Source organism: Peromyscus californicus, unplaced genomic scaffold, assembly GCF_007827085.1.
Source record: "Peromyscus californicus insignis strain IS unplaced genomic scaffold, ASM782708v3 Scaffold_1__1_contigs__length_55948999, whole genome shotgun sequence".
NCBI lineage: Eukaryota > Metazoa > Chordata > Mammalia > Rodentia > Cricetidae > Peromyscus > Peromyscus californicus.
Window position 1 is genome coordinate 18,736,298 of NW_026294492.1, and position 8,764 is coordinate 18,745,061.

Below are 8,764 nucleotides of genomic sequence, written 5' to 3' on the forward strand. Positions count from 1 at the left end.
CCATCCACCAGAGGACAGGAGTCCAGAGGTAATGTGCCCTAGGATTCCCTCCCCAGAGTCCTCAGGCTTCCCACAGCAGACGACAGGTGGGCTTACACTCACGTGAGGCACATTCAGGGTTTGGTTGGGCATATCCCTGATTCTGCAGAGAGCAACTTCTGTAACTGTGAAATCACTCGCTCTGACAAAGAAAAAGACAGTGTGTGCTGCACGGGGTGAAGGGAAGATGAACGTGCTCTCTCTCTGCCACCTCTCTCCCTATCCAGATGCAGGGATGCCCCAGCACGGCAGGCCCATTTCGGAAAGTGTTAAGACTCAATGAAATATGTGCTTAGCATTTACAAAGCCAGACCTTAGAAAGATGTGTGTGTGTGTGAAAGAGAGAGAGAGGGAGGGAGGGAGGGAGGAAGAGAGAGAGAGAGAGAGAGAGAGAGAGAGAGAGAGAGAGAGAGAGAGAGAGAGAAACTTTTATTTTCTTTTTAAATGCATTCTTTTTTTCTTATTCCATTCAATTTCATCCCAGTATAGTGGACTCAGAGTGGACTGCAGGAATCTTGTGTCTCGCCAGTTCCTCTCTGAGCTATAAGCTCCACAGGCAGCCAACTCCTGCCCACGGGGAGTGGGGTGCCCTGACTCACAGGCGGGCTGTGATCCAGCACACAGTGCAGGGCTCCCTGGTCCACGCTTCCATTCATTCACAGCCTCCGCCCTGGACCCTACACTTCCCACCAGTGTTAGGTCCGTTTGCAGAGGGAAGCTCTGCTAATTTTAGCAGCTGTTAGGCTCAGTCTGTCTGTCCACTGGCTGGACACCCTGTGCCTGCTCTTTCTCACCCGTGTTTTTCCAGTAGAAAAACCTACCCTACCCCATCCCTGACCAGGCGAGGGTCTGTACCCCCTCTTTATCCTTACACAGGCCTGGGACCGGTTTCCAGGAGTCCCCAAGTGCATGTTTTTCTTTATAGAAAAGCCTCCCTCCCCGACATGCGGCTTGTTCACAGTTTCCCATTAAGGAAGTTTGAGAGGGAAATGTTACATTTTTTACAAGCCGTGTCTAAATTCAAACATGCCTTGAAACTGAAAATAATCACACTTAAATAACTTCCGAGAGTGGTATGAAGGAGAAGTTCAATGCTAGCTATAAATTCATACTCACACTTCCCTTTATTTTTTCCCTTCCTTCCTCGGAGTTCAGCAGAGTGACTGGCACAGAAAAGGACTGAGTAAGTTGAAGGAGGGAGGAAGACACAAATACACTCTAAGTGTTAGTTTGGTGATTTATATAGTGGAGAAGAAAATGTAACCCGTAAAAGCAGCCGGGGCTGTTCCCGGGGCTTTAAAACAGCTGCCCCCCACCTTTTTTTTTTAAAGTAACGGCGATCAACCCTTGCATGTGCTCTACTGCTGAGGCGCACCACAGCCCCCGAAAAACACCACAGGCGTGCAAGATGGTTCAGCAGGTAAAGGTGCTCGCCACGAAAACCTGATGCCCTGAGCCTGATTCCTCGACTCCACGGTGGAAGAAGAGAACCAACTCCTGAAAGCTGTCCACTGATCTGACCTCCATGTGCACATCTGCACACATACACACCTGCACACATGCACCTGCACACATACACACCTGCACACATACACACCTGCACACCCACACACCTGCACACCCACACACCTGCACAAATACACACCTGCACACCCACACACCTACACACATAAACACCTGCACACACGCACACCTGCACATACATACCTGCACACATGCACACCCGTTCACACACACCCGCACACCCACACGCCTGATCACCCACACCTGCACACATACTTGCTCATCCACACACCTGCACACACACACACACACACACACACCTACACGCACATACCTGCACACATACACCTGCACATACATGCACCTGCACACACACACAATCACACGTGCAGACAAAATACTAAGATTTAAAAGTGAGAAATAACTAAACAAATAAAACCCAAGTGCTTTGCATTTTCTACCCTGCCACCTTCAGACACCTGGCTTCGGCAACTCGGGCTCTCACTCTTCATGGCTGCAAGATGGCTGCCAGAACATGAGTGTTATACAAAGATGGGCATTATTTGGCAGGGGAGGAGAAACACTTTCTGTGTCTCCTGTCCAGGAGTACAGAGTTCTTTTCTCGGAGCTGCCTGGGAGACTCCATTCATACCTTTTCTGTAGGGGCGGGGCCTGATGCCCATTCCCAAACCAACCCCTGACGACAGAACTGGAACCATTCATGATTGGCTCCTGGGCTGTGCAAGGACGTGGGAGGAAGGACTCTTGAACAAGCTGTTGACAGGGTGGCTCTGGCACTCCTCAATGCTGGGCAGGACTCCAGGATGAAGCCAGCTCCCTTAGGAGACTTTATAAACTCAGAAAACGCCAGGCAAACTTCCCTGTGAACAGGGCACCGCAGTCTGTCTGGCTAATGAGCATGGTGTTTGAGTGCTAAGGGTAACCACACATGTATTGCACCGTCTCAGGCTCCTTTTTAGGAACATTCGGCTGTATTCTCTAACTTCTTTCATCTTGGATTGGGAACTACGCTGTTGAGGGACCCACAGGGCATCTCACAGCTCAGCGACAGGGTTGTTCAATCGTCAAGTACTCACTAGGCCTTCACCACACACTTTGGTCACAAAGAGGAAAAGATGAGACGATGCGCTGCCAAGAAGGTTCTGGAAGGAAAGCTCTGGCCCTGCTAAGAAGGAAGTAGGCTGTAGGCGCCCAAGCAGCAAAGCCAAGTCTAAAAAGTTTCATAGGGAGGAGTTGTCAAGCTATGCATAAAAAATACACTAAATTAGCCGGGCGGTGGCACACGCCTTTAATCCCAGCACTCGGGAGGCAGAGGCAGGAGAATCTCTGTGAGATTGAGGCCAGCCTGGGCTACAGAGTGAGTTCTAGGACAGCCAGAGCTACATAGAGAAACCCTGGGTCAGAAAAACTTAAAAAAGGGGGGTGGAGAATCCAGTAAGTTGCCAAGTAAGAGGAAAGAGGGAGGTGGCTATGGAGGACCAAGGCCTTGAACAGCACGTGTGGGCAGGGACCACTAGTAGTTCACTGTGTTCAGAATATAGGGAAGATGAAAATGTCCAGAGCAAGGACAGAGAATGCAGGGCTCCTCCAGCCTCTGACAGCAAGGTGCCGTGGTGACCCCCAGACCCTGGAAGCCAGCTGCAGGCCAGGCCCCATTCTTCCAGAAGCTCCAGGGCCATGCCTGTTTGCTGGATCACCATGACAAATTATAGGCTGAACATAATCAGAAGAGCTAAGTTGAAATGCTGTAAAATGGGAAACTTTATGAGCATCATTATCAATACTCAATACACCTATAATCCCAATGCTGAGAAGGCGGAAACAGAAGGAACCAGAGAGCCAAATCAGTGAGCTCCAGGCTCAGTGAGAGACCCTGTCTCAAATGCTGACTTCCTCACTCTCTCAGGATTGCTGGTACACAGTGACTCCTAGGGCCTGGCAGATGACGTATTTGGGCTTCTTGAGAGAACATGGGAGGTGCCACTCCAAAGAAATCCTGGCATAGACCTGATCTGATATGGCCTAAGAGCAGTAACAACTGAGGAGGGCCAGGGGGCATGGACCTCAAAGTCAGCTGGAGAGCTATGGAGAGTCTAGGGCAGGGGACAAGGGACAGATTCTTGTCCAGGTCAGGAGGTCAGCACCAGTCCCAACTCCTGCCTGCCTGGGGAATGGCAAAGACGGGAAGATGGGCGGGGATCTTGTCCTGACTGCATCTTAATCCTCCATCCACCATGGTTAGAGCTGGAGCAACAAGCTGAACTCAGCAGATTTTCACTCTGCTGTGCTGGGGAAATCATGAGCACAGGAGTCACGGTAACCCCTGAATTACAGAGACCCTGTTCTGACACCTCAGTCTGCTGCACTGCCTACCAGAAAGTTCAGCCCAGTCATCACAGGCCTCTGTAAAACCAGATGTTGGAATCAGTTACACGCAGGGAGCTTAAGGGTTTTATTTAATGAAGACAAGGAACAGGGCATCAACAATGCCTGCTATTCCAAACTGCCAGAGAAGCCGAGTTCACTATTTGGTTAAAATACATTTTTCTTGCCAGGTGGTGGTGGTACACACCTTTAATCCCAGCACTGGGGGTGGGGGGCGGCGAAGGTGAGGCAGGCAGATCTCTCTGAGTTCAAGGCCAGCCTGGTCTAAATAAATAAATAAATATTTTTTTTCTTTTCTATTATAATTTTTAGGGTTTTTTGATACAGGGTCTCACTATGTAGTCCTGGCTGTCCTGGAACTCACTAGGTAGACCAGGCTGGCCTCAAACTCACAGAGATCTGTCTGCCTCTGCCTCCTGAGATTAAAGGCGTGCGCCACATTTTTTTTTTTTCTTAAAGATAGGGTCTCACTAAATGGTCCAAGTAAGGCCTTGATCTTGAGATCCTCTTGACTTAGCCTCTGGAGTAGGGCACACAGGTCTGGCCTGCAGCACCAGACCCAGCATTACAAAGGACCTCCAGTGTTATCAAACCAGACAGCCTGTCAGACAGAGGGAGCTCCCTCCAGCCTGCCCAGGACCACTATTAATTAGCAGGAGAAAAGACACCAAACCTTCCATTCATTATTCCTGCTTCTACGTTACCTGAGAGTCTGTGGATTCTAATTGCATTAAGTGGACTTGAAATTCCAGCCACAGAGCATTGATAGCTGTTAGGGTTTAAAAAAAAAAAAAAAAAAAAAATCTAAGTGGCTAAAAGCCTCTTCCTCTCTAGTCTGAAGTTTCCTCCTATGCAAAGATGCAAGATTTAATTACAGTCTGGAGTTGCCGCATGCCTTAGGTCCCACAGACAGCCTTCAGAAAAAAAAACACCAAAATTGGTGTTCTGTTTAGTTTTTGGTTTCTCGTAGCTGAAGGAATCCACCTTCATGGAGAAAATTCAAACAGAGTAATAGCCAAGCAGAGGGCAAAGAAAACAATACCCCCACCCCCCTAAACCACACTCCTGAAGGTTCAGGTTAGCAAGCATCGGCCACTCCTTCCTCATGTATGAAGTGCTAGCATTCCTGAGGTGGGGAGGGAAACCACCCTTTCACAGAGCCTTAGGTTCTAACTGTGATAAAAGGACACACTGGGGACATGAGAATCACTTAAGGCCATTTTCCCTGGGCCACCCTTTAGTTCTTGGAAGCCCCGCCCCCCAGTGGCTGACTCAGACAACCTGGAAGATGGGACTGAGTTATTTGGGAAGCTTCGGAGGCCCTGCGGGCTTCTTCAAAATTTCATTCACAAAAAAAAAAAAAAAAAAAAAAAAAAAGAGGGATGATGTTTTGTGGTCTGTATATTTGGTTGGGAGCCTAGCCTTTAACGGCTGAGCCATCTCTCCAGCCCTCGTGGTCTGCATGTTAACACAGTTCACTGAAGGCCATCACATGGACTCACTCCATCTTGGCTCGGGTATACCACACACGTTTGTCTTTTTTGAGCCGAAGGGAAACGTTTATAAGGACTCCACTTAGTTCAGGCGCCTGACAAACCTCCCAAGATTTCCTTTGCTGCGTCACCTGCTTCTCCAGACTTAACATGTGCCACCTACTCTTAAGTCACCTGCTCTGGGTTAGCTGTAGGTAACCCCTCCGCCCAAGGGTTACCATGGTAACAGCGACTGCTCCAATCATCTTCCCCCACACCTCAGTCTATAACTACCCCTAAGCACAGCCCCAGGGCAGGGGGCTGAGACTGGCCCTCCTGTCCCACAAGCCTGGAGGCTCGGGAATAAAGTCGCCATTCTTCCATAACTGGTTTTGGTGATCGGCACGGCACACGATGTGGAAGCTGAAGAGCCTTATTCAGTACCAGATTATGTCATTGTTCTGTGTCCATGAAGGATGTGAATTTAGACCATTACTGAAAAGAAAAAACTATTGGTCGTAGTGCTGAATTAAAAAAAAAAGTACGGGCTTCCTGCTACAGTAGCTTGTTACCTATACAAACAGAATGTTACTTACTGAGTCAGAATACACACGGTCCTCTGCTGAGGATGGTCTGTGATTCCACGCATCCTGATGGTGCAAAAATTAGATACGTTCAATAGAAGTGAGGACTTCATCAAATTTTCCATTTTGAACCTGTCCTAGGCTGGAGCCATACTGCCTAATCCTCTCGTGACGCTAGGAGGCAGCTGGGAATACAGTCCATCACCAACAATCTGTGATCACAGGCAGACTAATCCCGATTGTGGGATGTGGTCCACAAGTTATGTGTGTTCGACTCAGGATATTTTGTGTGTATGAAGATGCCTGTTCCTGGAGTGTGAGGATGGGTACACCCATGATGCACGTGTGCAGGTCAGAGGGCAGCCCCAGATGACAGGCCTCATTAGTCCTAAGGCAGGGTCTGTCTGCTGCTGTCAGGCCACACACCCACAAACTTCTGGAGACTCCCTTATCTCCACCTCCCATCTCACTGTAGGAGACTGTGGACACTTACTGTGATGGTTTGAATAGGTATGGCCCCCACAGACTCATGTGTTTGAATGCCTGGCCCATAGGGAGCGGCACTATTATGAAGTGTGGCCTTGTTGGAGGAAGTGTATCACCATGGAGGTGGGCTCTGAGGGCTCATATATGCTCAAGTCACGCCCAGTGTGGCAGTTCACTTCCTGCTGCCTGCAGATCAAGATGTAGAACTCTCAGCTCCTTCTCTAGCACCATGTCTGCCAGTACGCTGCCACACTCCCACCATGATGACAATGGACTGAACCTCTGAACTGTAAGGCAGCCCCGATTAAATGTTTTCCTTTGTAAGAGTTGGCATGGTCGTGGTGTCTCTTCCCAGCAATAGAACATTTGCACTACTGTATATCCAGCTTTAACTTGTGTCTTAGCCAGTGTTCTACACCATGACCACAGCAACTCTTACAAAGGAAAGCATTTAACTGGGGCTTGGCTTACAGTTCAGAGGCTGAGTTCACTGTCATCACGGTGGGGAGCGTGGTGGCATGCAGGCAGACACGGTGCTGGAGAAAAAAACGAGAGCTACATCCTGATCCAAAGGCAGCGGGAAGAGAGGGATATTGGGCCTAGCTTGAATTTCTGAAACCTTGAAGCCCACCCCAGTGACACACTTCCTCCAACAAGGCCACACCTCCTAATCCCTTTCAAGTAGTATCACTCTCTGATGACCAAGCAAAGATATGAGCCTCTAGGGACTCTTCTTTTGTTGTTGTTTTTTGAGACAGGGTTTCTCTGTGTAGCCCTCTGTAGACCAGGCTGGCCTTGAATTCAGAGATCCGCCTGCCTCTGCCTCCCTAGTGCTGGGACTAAAGGCGTGCGCCACCACCGCCCGACAATGGGGGCTATTCTTACTCAAACCACCACACATAGGTTCTGACAATTTGAACTTGGGTCTTCACATTTACACACCAAACATTTTATCCATGAGCCATCTCCCCAGCCAGCTTAAGGTATTCTTAAAAATCAGAATATAGCCTTGTAAGTTGAGGAGTCTGTAGGTACAATTTAGAGTGTGACTTCTAAAACCCCGTAGCCTTGGGTTTGAATGGCTTTCTATATGGCCTTGGGAAAATCAACCTCTGAGTCAGTTTCTCTCATCTGTCAAGTGCAGGCAGTAGGGCTGAGGGGATGGCTCAGGGAGTAAAGTGTTTGCCATAAAAGCTGAGTTCAATTCCCAGGACCCATATGGGGGGTGGGGGCGGGGAGCTAGGTGTGGTAGTACATGCCTGCAATCCTAGTGCTGGGAGAATCCGTGTAGCTTGCTGGCTAGCCAGTGCAGCCCAATCTGTGAGCTCCAGGTCCAGTGACAGAGCCTGTCTCAAAAGATAAAGTGATAAAGAGAGACACCTGGCAATGACCTTCAGTCTCAGCATACATGTACCCATCCACATGTGCACCACAGGCACACACACACACACACACACACACACAATGTAGATAACAACATAGCATGCTGACTGCCTGAGCTGGGAGGCTGGGAGTTACATTCCTGTCCCCCGGATTTATCTCTATGGCCAGGGAGGACAGATGGGTCCTAAAAGAAGTGAGGCACTTGGAACAAGTCTGCAAGATGTGCAGTTCTGAGAGTGAGGGGGGCCATTTTCTGGGGTCTTAGAATGCTAGGCAGACCACAGTCTACATGAGAATGAAAAGCAAAGTTCTGCTCTGCAGCCTTCAGAGACAGGCCGCTTCTTGCAGACTGGTCCTCCAAGACTCTCCAACTGCAGTGATGCCATCCTTCAGCTTAAGGGTTTGGTTAACTGAATTCACTATGTTAGTCATTCAGCACTACTTTGTGTGTGTGTGTAAGGGGGGGGGGGGGGTGTTGCTGGGCATCGAACCCAGGGCATCATTTCCTCTAAGCACAGACTTTCCCACGGAGCTGCAACTTTGGCTTGGTCTGTACTATTTCAAAATGAGTTAACAGTCTCATGTGAGCTACAAAGCCACACTAATTGAGTCAGACTGGCCTACGGGTCCAACAAATACAATTTTCTGCATTTTTCTCATTGGAGTCCTAAGAGGTCTTTCTCTGCTTTTCTTTGCTTTGTTTTTTGAGGTGGGGTCTCACTGTATAGCCTGGTTGTCCTGAAACTGGCTATACAGACCAGGATCTCCATGATCCCCTTGTCCTGAGTGCTGGGGTAGACTACAGGCACGTATCACTATACCTGGCTCATGTTTTTGAGATAGTCTTTTGGTCTCTCTTTGTGACCAAAGTTGGCTTCAAACTCATGATCT